The following is a 12,430-nucleotide window of genomic DNA, read 5'->3' as shown; positions in this document are numbered from 1 at the left end:
ACCAACTTAGTGAACCTATAGGTCACACACAAAAAGTAGTTGATCGAACTCTGGAGACATAAGATTTTTTAAGATGAATTCAAGTCAGATCTAATTTGGATTTTTTATTAAGAGTTTTGAGTCTTGGAAATGTCGTTAGACCCGAAAGTATATTTTATGGTACTTAAGGACTAAAGCAGGATAATCCTAAGTGGTTACGGTTGTATCTAAGAAAGTGTAGGATTGGATTGGATTAGATTTATTCAATTGGATAAATCCAAGCTTAGCACATAATTAAATATGGGTGTAAGATCAAATAAAAAATAAATTAAATTAAATAATACATATATATGTACTTGTGAATTTCAAAGTGAAATTGCTGGGTACGGCTACAAGCATGCATAAATGTATATATGTTATATATATATTGCTTTCTAAATGTATGTACATGTGAGGAGAAACACTTATATTTATATTCATAAATAAACCATACCACCAAGGTAGAAAAAGGGCTAATGCACACTATTTGCAATTTCTTCTCATGAAAGAAAGAAGTAGATGCACAATACAAGTGTATAAAGAAAACCCCAGTCGTATGGATTTTCCCTGTTGTGGCTTTCACTAAAAGTCACAAACTATCCTTATGATTCTACCAGATTTTTGAACATGGTTTCAACCACCAATTCCATTTGTGCTTTGTGTGGATATTGAGATTCAAGCTTACACTTGGTTCTGGGAGTGACTTCATAATCTGTCTCAATCAATGAAAGTTAAAGAAACCATATTTATACAAATATATCTATAAACACCCTATGAATGTTAATAACATATTCATGAATTAATTGTCCTATAAGAATGGTCTAGAAGAGATTTTTGCAGTATGTTTGTTTATTATTTAAATTTTTCAAATGCTATTTTGCAGCCAAAAGGTCACAAATTCCTTCTTGTTGACCACGTGAAGAACTAACTGAAGTATCATTATGCCTTACCCTGCACACTTGAAATGAACACAACTATATGGCTAATATGTATTGGCCTCGAATCTAAAATGCATCTCATGGGTATTTATCTATCATATAACCCTATTGTTTTCACATATTTCACCACTTAAGCATATAGTGGGTGGCTATCTAAGTGTACATTACTTTTCTTAACTTCTCCTATTTTTTACCTAAATTTGACTCGATCAAGGTCTATGTCATTTGTCACATAGTCGGGCACATTTTCTATAGCTAACCATCTTATCTTGCTTTGCTAAAGCCCTTATACTCTTTTTCTTTTCACCTTTCCCTATTTACACATAGCTCAGGGGTAAAATAGTCTTTTTTATCTCTTACTGTATACACAGGTGTCTTTCTACCTTACACCCCTGTGTCCTAGTTATGCGCACATAAACATGTTGCATTACCTATACCCTAGTGTTGTTAATAACACTTCTACATGAGTGCTTACACGACGTCCACTTTTAGGAAAGCCACACATGACCATGTGTGCTTCTCCTCAAGAAGAATGCGTTGCTAGCTTAACTTCCTATTTTATACAAAGGATACATAGGTGTGTGGGTTATCTTACGTGGTCATATATCACGATCTGAACTTCACACCCTACTAATTTCTACAAAATCCAGCCAACCTTTGGTAATCCTAAACGTTCAAAACATATTTCACAGTCTTTAAACATCTTAATAATCACATATATACATCCAACAACAACAACAACATCACCACAACATTCATAAATCATGATCATTACTACCATCAAACTCTATAAAAGTCGTATTGCAACATAATCTCATAGTCTCACATGTCTCATTGTTTTTAACCACTAAAAATATTTAAGATGATCATTGTAATTCCCAAATAGCACTTAACAAGCCAAAAACTTCACATAACAAATCATATAATCATAATTCATTAAACTATAAGCCAAAAAGGGCATCATACTTACTTAGATTCAGACGATAAGTTTATTTTCATGTGGATGTGGCTTTTTGGTGATCAATGGCCTATTTTCGACATCCAAAAAGTCTCACTTTCTATCTTCTCTTGTAGTCATAAGGTTGTGGGTGAAAATAACTCAAACATGAGGTCAATTTTTTTTTTTAATTTTACCTACCAAACATGACACACAAGCATATATTGTGTTGTCCAACTAAGACAACTTTCGATTTTGTCACGAACCTTATCTTATCTCAAATTTGAATTTCGTTGATGATGCATAACTGTGTATCCTAATATACATAAGTGTGCACCCCACTGGCAACTCTTCATTAAATAAAATTTAATACAAAAAGATAAGAGTGAATTGTCCTTAGACTTATCTATGGATGTTACAATCCTCCCCTCAAAAAAATTTGCCTTCGAAATTCACTCAAAAAGTTATGGGAATCTTTGTATCTATCCTGTGTGGCCTCCCATATGACCTCTTCTACTTGGTGATTCCTCCAAAGAATCTTTCAAAAACCCCAAATGGCTAATAATTCTAAAGGGGTGAATAAGATTATTTAAAAAATTAAACCAAATAAATTCTTTTAAACAAAATTCCAATCAAACAAATAAATTTGACAATTTACCAAGTATGAGTAGCTCATTTGACCGTTGGATGAGATAATAGATCTATTGAACTTCAAAAGCAAAGTTTTCATAATGAATTTGCACAATACATGAGTGTGCAACTATGATACACGGGCGTGTACTATTTAAATTTCCTCTTTTCCATGGTTGGTCAAATCTTGGTCAGAGCTACCAACAGTCAAACTTTTTTTCTTGAAAATCATAGACACGAGCATTCCATGATGAAACACGGTCGTTCTACCCTCATATATGATATTCTTCCAAAATTCCAAAGGCATGAACCAAGAATCGAATGGGAAATGGAACACCTAAATTTTTGTCAATACACGGGTGTGTTCCTCATCTACACAAGCATACATCTTTTTCTCCTTTGAATTCTTCATGAAGAATGATGAGATTTGCATGATGAAAACTTCTCGTGCTCTTGAGCCCATAAATAAATAGGCGTGTGTTTTGAGACATACAGACGTGTTTCGTTAACTTTGCCCAAAATTGCATGCAGAGGCTACAGAGGCACTTCTTCCTCATGTTTGGCTTGATACTCGGGGGTGTAGGCACATTACATAGGTGCGTATGTCCTGTTTTTGTATTTTCCAATTTGTGTCGATTTGGTAATATTTTTCACACATCCATTGGACAATGTTAGACATTCAAATTTGTGTTTTTGGCACCATCAAAACAGTCAGGGATCCAACAATCTCCTCCTTTTTTTATTAATGATAAAAACCAAGTTTGAACCAAACTTTTAACAAGTAAGAATGCAATCGAAAAATACTTTCCCTAACATTATCAAAATTTTACACAAATTGTTGAAGTGTTTATTAAGTTTGTAAAATGCAATTTTGTCAATTTAATCTTTCTATTAAGCTTTTTAATGAATAAAATTTTAATTAAACTTATCACACCCCGTTTTTTGCATTGATCAAAAACAATATAGAAAGATAAATTAATAACCCTTTAAGAATTAAAAATAAGAGAATGTGAAATGAAAAAAATTAAATTAGGAAGGAATATGAAGAGATGCATTGACTAAGTTGCATAATTTTATGCTACTGCGCAAGGATTATATTAATAAAACTATGCATATACACTTTTTGTATATAATTTGAGTGCACAAATGATGTGTCAGTATGTGATTAGATAATTTTGAATTAATGATAAATCAAGACTCAATCATATAATAACATATTGTTTATATACCAAAATTGTGTGCCAAAAGTGTGTACACATAACATTGCTCAGACTATATATAGTGGTAAAATAATTTGGCTAAATGGTGTGGGGAGGTGAATATATTATAAGCTGCAATATTGGGTGCTAAAATTAGTTATACTATAACAGAGAGTAATAAGAATATTTGTGTGGATTAAATGAATGGAAGTTTTTAATATAGTTCAATTTATTGATCAAAAACTTGTTACATTTATAATTATGTTATTGGTTTTTCAAGAAAATACTCTAAAAAAATTTATTTCATGAATACAAAAGAAAAATATTGTAGATATCTCTAATGAAGAGTTGGATTCAATTTAAATTGCCTATTGCATGAATGTTTTGTTTTAAAGTTCTTTATTTGAGATACCCTAACCTTAGTGGTAGTCCCATGTATTTCTAGGATGAAGAAGTTGAGTTAGGTATATAAGCATTCCCAAATCAAATATAAGTATAAAGATTTATTCATATTTTAGTTATACTAATATTATTATAATTATAATAATAACATGATCCCAATCTAAAATAATATCATTGGTTTTCTATATGCGTGTGTGTGTGTGTATATATATATATATATATATATATATATGTGTGTGTGTGTGTGTGTGTGTGTTTTGATTATGTAAAAATTAAGTTCAAAGCTATTAATTTATATTTATTTAGCCAATTAAGTCTATGACATAAAATTTTTATGACTGAAAGATAGGTAATATGTATGTTTTTCATCTTTTTATACATAGGACTCTCATCCCTATATGTGGGATGCCTATTCCTTTGCTAGTCCCATGCTCGTCCTTGCAAGTTTGGAACTCTAAAAAATTTTTGTCAAATAAATAGTGATGCCCATTCCCAGATCAGGGATGTCTATTCCCATGATGGGGATGCTCATTTCTATGCTTGAAATGTCTATTTCTTTGACAATCCCCTGTTAATCTCTTCATGTCTGAAGCTTCTAAAATTGATTTTTGAAAGTGTAAAAAAGGATGCCCATCTTTAGAGTGGCACATTTCAAGAATTCGATCATTGAATGACTATTTTGAAGTTGTCAAAGTTAGAATGTGTAAGAGGATGCCCGTCCTGTCGTGTTTTCAAGGCCAAAACATCATTATCAAAACTCATCGGATACATTATCCCAACCAACGGTCATTTGAGCCATTCCAATCATCCAAGATTTTAAATTAAAGACTCTTTGATAGGGAATAGGTTAGAGATCACATATGTAAAGTCTTATACTAATTTATTCTCTAATTTCTCTCACAAGTTTATAACTCAAATCATGAGACATTTGTACTCATTTTTTTGTATCAGCCTTGTAGAGGCATTTATAAATAATATTTTCTATATTCGAACAAGTAACTATTGTGGTGAGCGAAATCCTGGATAACTATTGAGTTGGATGCAATCCCAGAGAATTAATGAACGTGGGTGAAATCCGAGAGAATTATTATAAAGAGGGGATACTTTACTAATAAAACTTCAAATGGATTGCTTAAAGAAGTGAATGTAGGAGGTTTGGAAGAGAAAACTTTAAAGCACTATAAATTATTGAGCAGTTTCTTTCCTTACTCTCTTTACTTTTATGCTTACATATATATGTTGCATGTTTTGATTTGTTCTTGAATATAGTTTGTTCTTAATTGTTTGAATATCTTGTTGAATTTATTTGTTTAATTGTGATTAATTATAAATTTGCCTAAGGAATTTTTATTTAGTTAAAAGTTTTAGATAATCTTATTCACCCCCTCTAAGATTATTGGTCATTTGGGGTTTTTCAATTGGTATTAGAGCTTGAACTCTAGGTTTATAAATTCCAATGAATTTTAAAGTTTAAAATCGAATTTAGAATGACTAGTACATCTACCCTCATTTTTGGTAAAAGGATATAGTATTACAAGACCACTACTATTTTGTGGGTCAAACTATACTCAACGGAAAACTAGAATGAAACTTCACATTCAATTGGTAGATTATAAGTTATGGAAAATCATTGAAAATGGTGACTTTGTGCCTAGAGATCTTAGAACAAATTTGCCTTAAAATGAAGAAGATTTTAATAAGGAAGATGAAAAATTGATGAGTCCAAATGCAAAGGCTATGAATATATTATTTTATACATTAGACTCAACCGAATTTAATCACGTTTCCTTATGTGATTCAACCTAAGAGGTATGAGCTATCTTTCAAACTTATGTGATTCAGCCTAAGAGGTATGAGCTATCTTTCAAACCACTCATGAAGGTACAAATCAAGTGAAGAAATCTAAAATCAAGCTTCTCTTTCGAGAGTATGAATTGTTTGAAATGAAGTTGGAAGAGAATATAACCGATATGTACAAGAGGTTCTCAAATTTGGTAAATGATCTCAGAGGACTTGGAAAGAAGTTTGAGACCATTGAACTAGTGAAAAAGATTTTTCGATCGTTGTCGGAATCATGGAGCATGAAAATAGCTGCTATCAAAGAATCAAAAGACTTGAGCAAAATGGGCACGAATGAGCTTATTGGAAGCCTATTAACATTCGAGATAAAAAGAAAGCCTAAGGAAGAGGAGACCAAGCCTAAGAAGATCATGGCCTTGAAAAAAGGATTTATCAGAAATATAGGGGACACCATATCAAAATTTTTTCATAACCTTATCATATGAACTTGCTTTAACACCAAAGCTTGGTAAATATTTTTGGTTAAAGTAAAGGGGAGCATATAGACATTGACTAAAGAGGAGAAAACTTTAATTTATCTTTCTTTTATTATAGTTTTTGATTTATGACAAAAAAGAGGAGAGATTGGTTAAGTTTAAAAAAAGTTTAAATGAGTTAATAAAAATGAAAATGAAAAAGAAGGGAGTTTTTTTTATTTTTGAATGTCAAATTGAATTATATTTTTAAAGTTATGAGAAGTCTTTCAAGTGAGGGAGAGCTCTAATTCTTTCAATCTCTTTAAATGGTTTTTTTAATACTTTAACTTATGTTTTGTCATCAATAAAAAAAAGAAGAGATTGTTAGACCCCTAAGTGTTTTAATTATGTCAAAACTAAATTTAAAGTTGTTAATTTTTATTTATTGAGCTAATTAAGTCTATCACATAAAATTCTTATGGTTGAAAGATAGACAAAATATATGTTTTTCATCTTTTCAAACATAAGACTCATGTCTCTATATGGGATCCCGTCTTTTGCTAGTCTTATGTCTGTCCTTGCAAGTCTGGAACTCATTGGAAATTTTTTCCAAATAAATAGGGAGCCCCATCCCTAAAACAGGGATGCCCATTCCTAGATCAAGGACACTCATTCCCATGACGAGGACGTCCATTCCTATGTCCAAGACACTCATTCCTCTAGCAGTCCTCTACTAGTCCCTTCTGAAGCTTCTAGAATTGACTTATGAAGATGCAAAAAAAGACACATGTCCCAAAAAAAGGGATGCCCGTCCCTAGAATGCCACATTTCAAGAATTTGACCATTGGATGACTATTTTGAAGCCTTCAAAGTCAGAATGTGTAAAAGGACATTCATTACGTCGTGTTTTTAAGGCTAAAACATCATTATCAAAGCTCAATGGATACATTATCCCAACTAACAGTCATTTGAGTTATTCCAACCATCCAATACTATAAATTAAAAACTCTTTGATGGGGAATAAGTTAGAGATCACACATGTAAAATCATATCCTCATTCCTTATCTAATTTCTCTCACAAGCTTATAACTCAAATTCATAAGAGAAACATTTGTATTCATCTTTCTTGTGTCAACTTTGTAGAGGTATTTACAAATAATATTTTTCTATATTCAAACACTTGGGTAAAATCCCGAATAGCTATTGTGATGGGTGAAATCCTGGATAACTATTGAGTTAGACGCAATCTCGTAAAACTAGTGAATGTGGATGAAATCTCGAAGAACTATTGTAAAGAGGAGATTCTTTACTAATGAAACTTCAAGTGAATTGCTTAAAGAAGTAGATGTAGGAGACTTGGAAGAGAAAGCTTCGAACCACTATAAATTATTGAACACTTTCTTTCCTTACTCTTTTTACTTTTATGCTTACATATCTATTGCATGTTTTGATTAGTTTCTAAATATAGTTTGTTCTTAATTGTTTGAATATCTTGTTGAATTTATTTGTTTTGTTGTGATTAATTATAAATTTGCTCAAAAAATTTTTATTTGGTTAAAAGTTTTAGATAATCTTATTTACCCCTTTCTAGGACTATTAGTCATTTATAGTTTTTCAACATATATAAAAAATAAAATAAGAAAAGAATCTCATAAATATAAGAAAGATAGCCTGTTATGGAGGGTAGTCTCTTTGAATGATAAGCTTAATATCCATGTTCATCCACCATTAAAGGATAAGTGAATCTTTTTTTTTTTTTTTTGTAATTTATTATTAAACCATAACATATTAAATGTGAGGCTTTATGCTTTAATTCAGGAAAAAGTTTTCCGCATAACACATGGGAGTTGAGTTGAGTGTTTTTTATGATTAGGGTTTTCAAGTTCAGGTCTAAAATGAGTTAGAGTCATATTAATTATTAAATATAAAATTTCATAATGTAATTTTGTATATCGTAGTATTAATATAGTATTAACATATAAATCATCACCACAGTTGTAGTTAGAAGTTAGAATATCTTTACAAAAATGCTTTCTCTATAAGTGATCTTTGTAGCCTGGACTTTTTTATGGGAATTTGTTGTCCTATGAAATTGGTGCATTTTGCGCTGTCTATTTTTGTCCATGCTGCTATTTTTTTCGTTGGATATATTATGTGTCTGCTGCAATTTGGTTGAAGGTTGCTGCAAAGTTGTCACCTCTTACTCCACCCTTGGTCCTTTAGTCTCTCTTCCTTCCCAGGTTACAACTTCAAATTCCTTGTTGAGATGGGACCTTCTTTGCATATGCTGCTCCTGCTCCAGCTTCAACAATTCTGCCCAGCTTTTGAAAATTGCTCCTTGGACTGGCTCCCTCCACACAAAAATCAGAATCATTGTAAATAACTTGTATAGATTTAGATGATTTTTGTCTTCTTGTTTGATCAAGCCTGTCATATGTGGATAGGTATTTTGGTTTCTATAAGTTATGTCTCTTGAATTCTTTTTTTCTTTTTAAGGAATTTAGATAAAGATTCAAGAGATAATTTTTCTGGGTTTGTTTCTTGCATGTTTCGAGTTTTGTGGGGTGTCTTTTGGCCTTATTCAACCCTTTAAAAAATTAGGTTGAACTAAGGTTGTTTTTAGGTATCCTTTTTTTTCCTCGTTTACTTTTTGTTTATATAATACATACTTACCCAAAATAAAAATTAGAACATCAATTTTGTAAATTTACTTGAATAATATTAAATATATAAATAAATTTAATTAATTTGTATATACAAACTTGATATAATAACATGAAATTAAACGATTTTAAAATAAATAAAAAAATAAATAATTATATTACTTAATTATATATTATCATCTCAATTTATTTTATATATACATAATTTTATTTCTTTTTTTGTCAAAACACACGGTATCAAAAGCCAGCCGACTAAAAAACAATAGTGCCCCTAAGATTTATATTATAAAAATTATTATTATCACATGTGGTGCCTTCCATTTCCCAATTCCACTTTGGTGGCCAGTTGTACTCAGCTGATTATCTTAATTACTCCATCTTTTCTATCAATAATTATTATATTTTTCACTTGTCATTATTTTATTTAAATAAAATAAAATTAGGTATTGATTCATGGCCGTTCACCATAATCCATTGATTTTAAATATTTTTAATTAAAATAATTAGTTTCATTATTTGAATCATTGAATTATAATACATTTTAATAATTTCTATTTTGAAAGAAAATATATATATATATATATATATATATATATATATATATATATATATATATATAAATTGGTTGAAACACATGATCCATGACATATTAAATAACGTCTAGATTAAATTGACTCCGTCAGAGTTGACTTGACTAGAAGGACATTTTCCAGGAAGGCCACAAAACACTTCACCAGTAAAAGGTTGCGTTCACATTGCCGCTTTTTCATTCTTTCCCCACTCTTCACCAAACGCTTGACTTTTTCTTCGAACTTTGCCAAATTTTTTAATTTTTCATTTTCTTCTGGGAATTATATATAATATTTTTTAAACATAAATATATTATTTAATTATAATTAAAATATTATTATTTAAATATATAAAATAGAAACTTATTCCCCGTAAATCTATGTCAAATTAATTTATGGATTTTATAAGATATTGAAACCATGATTAGAGAAAACTCTTGTATTATTGGCCTAATTCGAATAAAAAAATTAGTCATTAAGAAAGATGGTGACCCGGATGTGAAGGGTCATTGTCTCCTATTAATCATTAATTAATGCTGAAATTCAATAATTCACTATTGCCCCCTTTTTATTTTTATTTTGGGCTGTCAAATTAAATTAATATATATGTTGAGAAGATTTAAGTTATTATTAATGAAAGTTAATTAACATAATCATAATTAGAGAGGCTTTTACCTAAATAACCAAGAAATCCAACCTCGTATTTTACGTAATCATGAGTTGTTATTTTGACAAAAATACCCCTATATATCAATCCAATTTTCTATCATTTTTCACTGTTTAAGAAAATCAAATCCCACTACTGTTGATGAGATATGTGTATTTTTATCTTTCACAACTTAAGCATGTAAATCGTTTGTTGGGTTTTAGGGTTATGTTTTATTTTGTTTTTTATGAGAAAATTTTTTTTTTTTCTAGAATTTTCTCTTAAAGTCAATGATTTTTATGTCATCGATTGATGAAACTTTCTTAACTGGTTTTGGTGTTAAATTGAACGTAATCATTATCGGTTGGGAAAGACATTTGATTTTACTTGCATTAGAATTAACTTATATTGTGTCTTCACTTTCATGTTTGTCCACAAAGAGCATCATCCATTTCATCACCACACGAAACAATCCCAATTCGGTTTCTCTAGCTTTTTATATGTACTAATTTCTCACCAGTTTTCAATTTGTTTAAACTAGACACAATATAACATCGAAATTGTCAACTTTGACATTAACATTTCACTTGCCTACATAAACATGAGGTGTTCAACTTCTACATTGATCCGAGGAATTCAATTTCATCTTTAGTTATTGGGAGAAAATGGTACTACTCTAACATATCTAAATTGGAAGGTTCAACAATATAAATCTATGTGCTCCTTCTTTTGACAATTATAAATTATCCTCTTATATTATATGCATGAAGATAGAATTAAAAAGTTGACATTCTTTTGACAAAACGTAAGATAATAAAAAACTTCATAATCATTTGACATGATTTTTGTGCTAATAAGTGTGAACAATTCTCCATCATTTACTCGATTCAAAATATTAGAATAACACTTACATAATATAATAATAAATACAATTATTTTAAATTAAAATTATAAAAAAGAATATATCTAAGAATTTAGAATTAGGATCAATCATGATGCCGAGATATGTAATAATTTTCAATACTTGACATTGAGTTTTTGGACGTGGGGTGTGCGATTTGTAAATGAAACCATGGGAATGCATAATTTAGTTTAAATCGTAAAATTAGATCAAATAGCTTAAAAATTACAATTTGAATTAGTTTGATTTGTAAAACGATTTAATTTGGATTGATAAATTTTAAAAAAATGTTTTCCAGTTTAGGGTATGATTTTACCAATTTTTAAACTGAATCAAACTATAAATAGTATTTTTAAAAATATATATAATATATTAGACATAATTTTTCAATAAATAATTAGATATACAATTTGTTTGTTCATATTTGTTTTGTTATTTTTTTATATGTATATTCTATATATATATTTTATATATATATTATATTATGAAACACTATAATTGGTTAGTTTTATTAAACAATATATACTTAAAAAGTGAATTATTTTAATATATTCAAACTATAATCAAAATTAGATTAAACTGTATTTTTTTTAGTTTTATTCAATTTAGTTTAAAAATTTTCAACCTATTTTTTAGTTTGGTTTAAAATGGCTCTTAAACCATCCAAAATAAAGCAGCCTTTTTAAGAGGGATGAAAATAATTTATATTTATTTGTCCAATGTTACGTGTATTCAAATGATTATTTAAATTTCATGCTCTAATTCAAAATTATTAATATAACACGTTAAAAGGGATAAAGGCCGAAGGACTCATTCCTACCCACAGTATGCTACGTACCCAAGTTTCTATCTCTTAACTTTAAAAACCTTATTTATCTATTTATAGATTATTAAATATATTAGTTTTAAAGATAAAATTATCATTTTATATATAATATTAAAAATAAACTAAAATTTTATCTTATTTTCTCTTAAAATCTAAAAAATAATAATTTTCTCTCTTAAGCCAAGTTTTAAAAAATCAAATTTCTCTCTAAAGTTTAGTTTCAATATTTGACTGCTCTCTCCAACGCCATTGCTATTGTCTCTTCCCCTCAATAGTTTCCCCTTCCTCCAACGATTTGTCTCAATGAAACCCTAACACTTTCGATGCCATGCGATGTCATCTGGAGAAACCAATCATCTTTTTAGATGATAAAGAAGAGATCGATCGTCGATCTTGTCTTAGTTTGAGAAGATAACATTGCATGACGTAAAAGGGATAAGGGTTTC

The sequence above is a fragment of the Mangifera indica genome, chromosome 5, assembly GCF_011075055.1.
Source record: "Mangifera indica cultivar Alphonso chromosome 5, CATAS_Mindica_2.1, whole genome shotgun sequence".
Classification (NCBI taxonomy): Eukaryota; Viridiplantae; Streptophyta; class Magnoliopsida; order Sapindales; family Anacardiaceae; genus Mangifera; species Mangifera indica.
Note: the sequence above shows the minus strand (reverse complement) of the source record.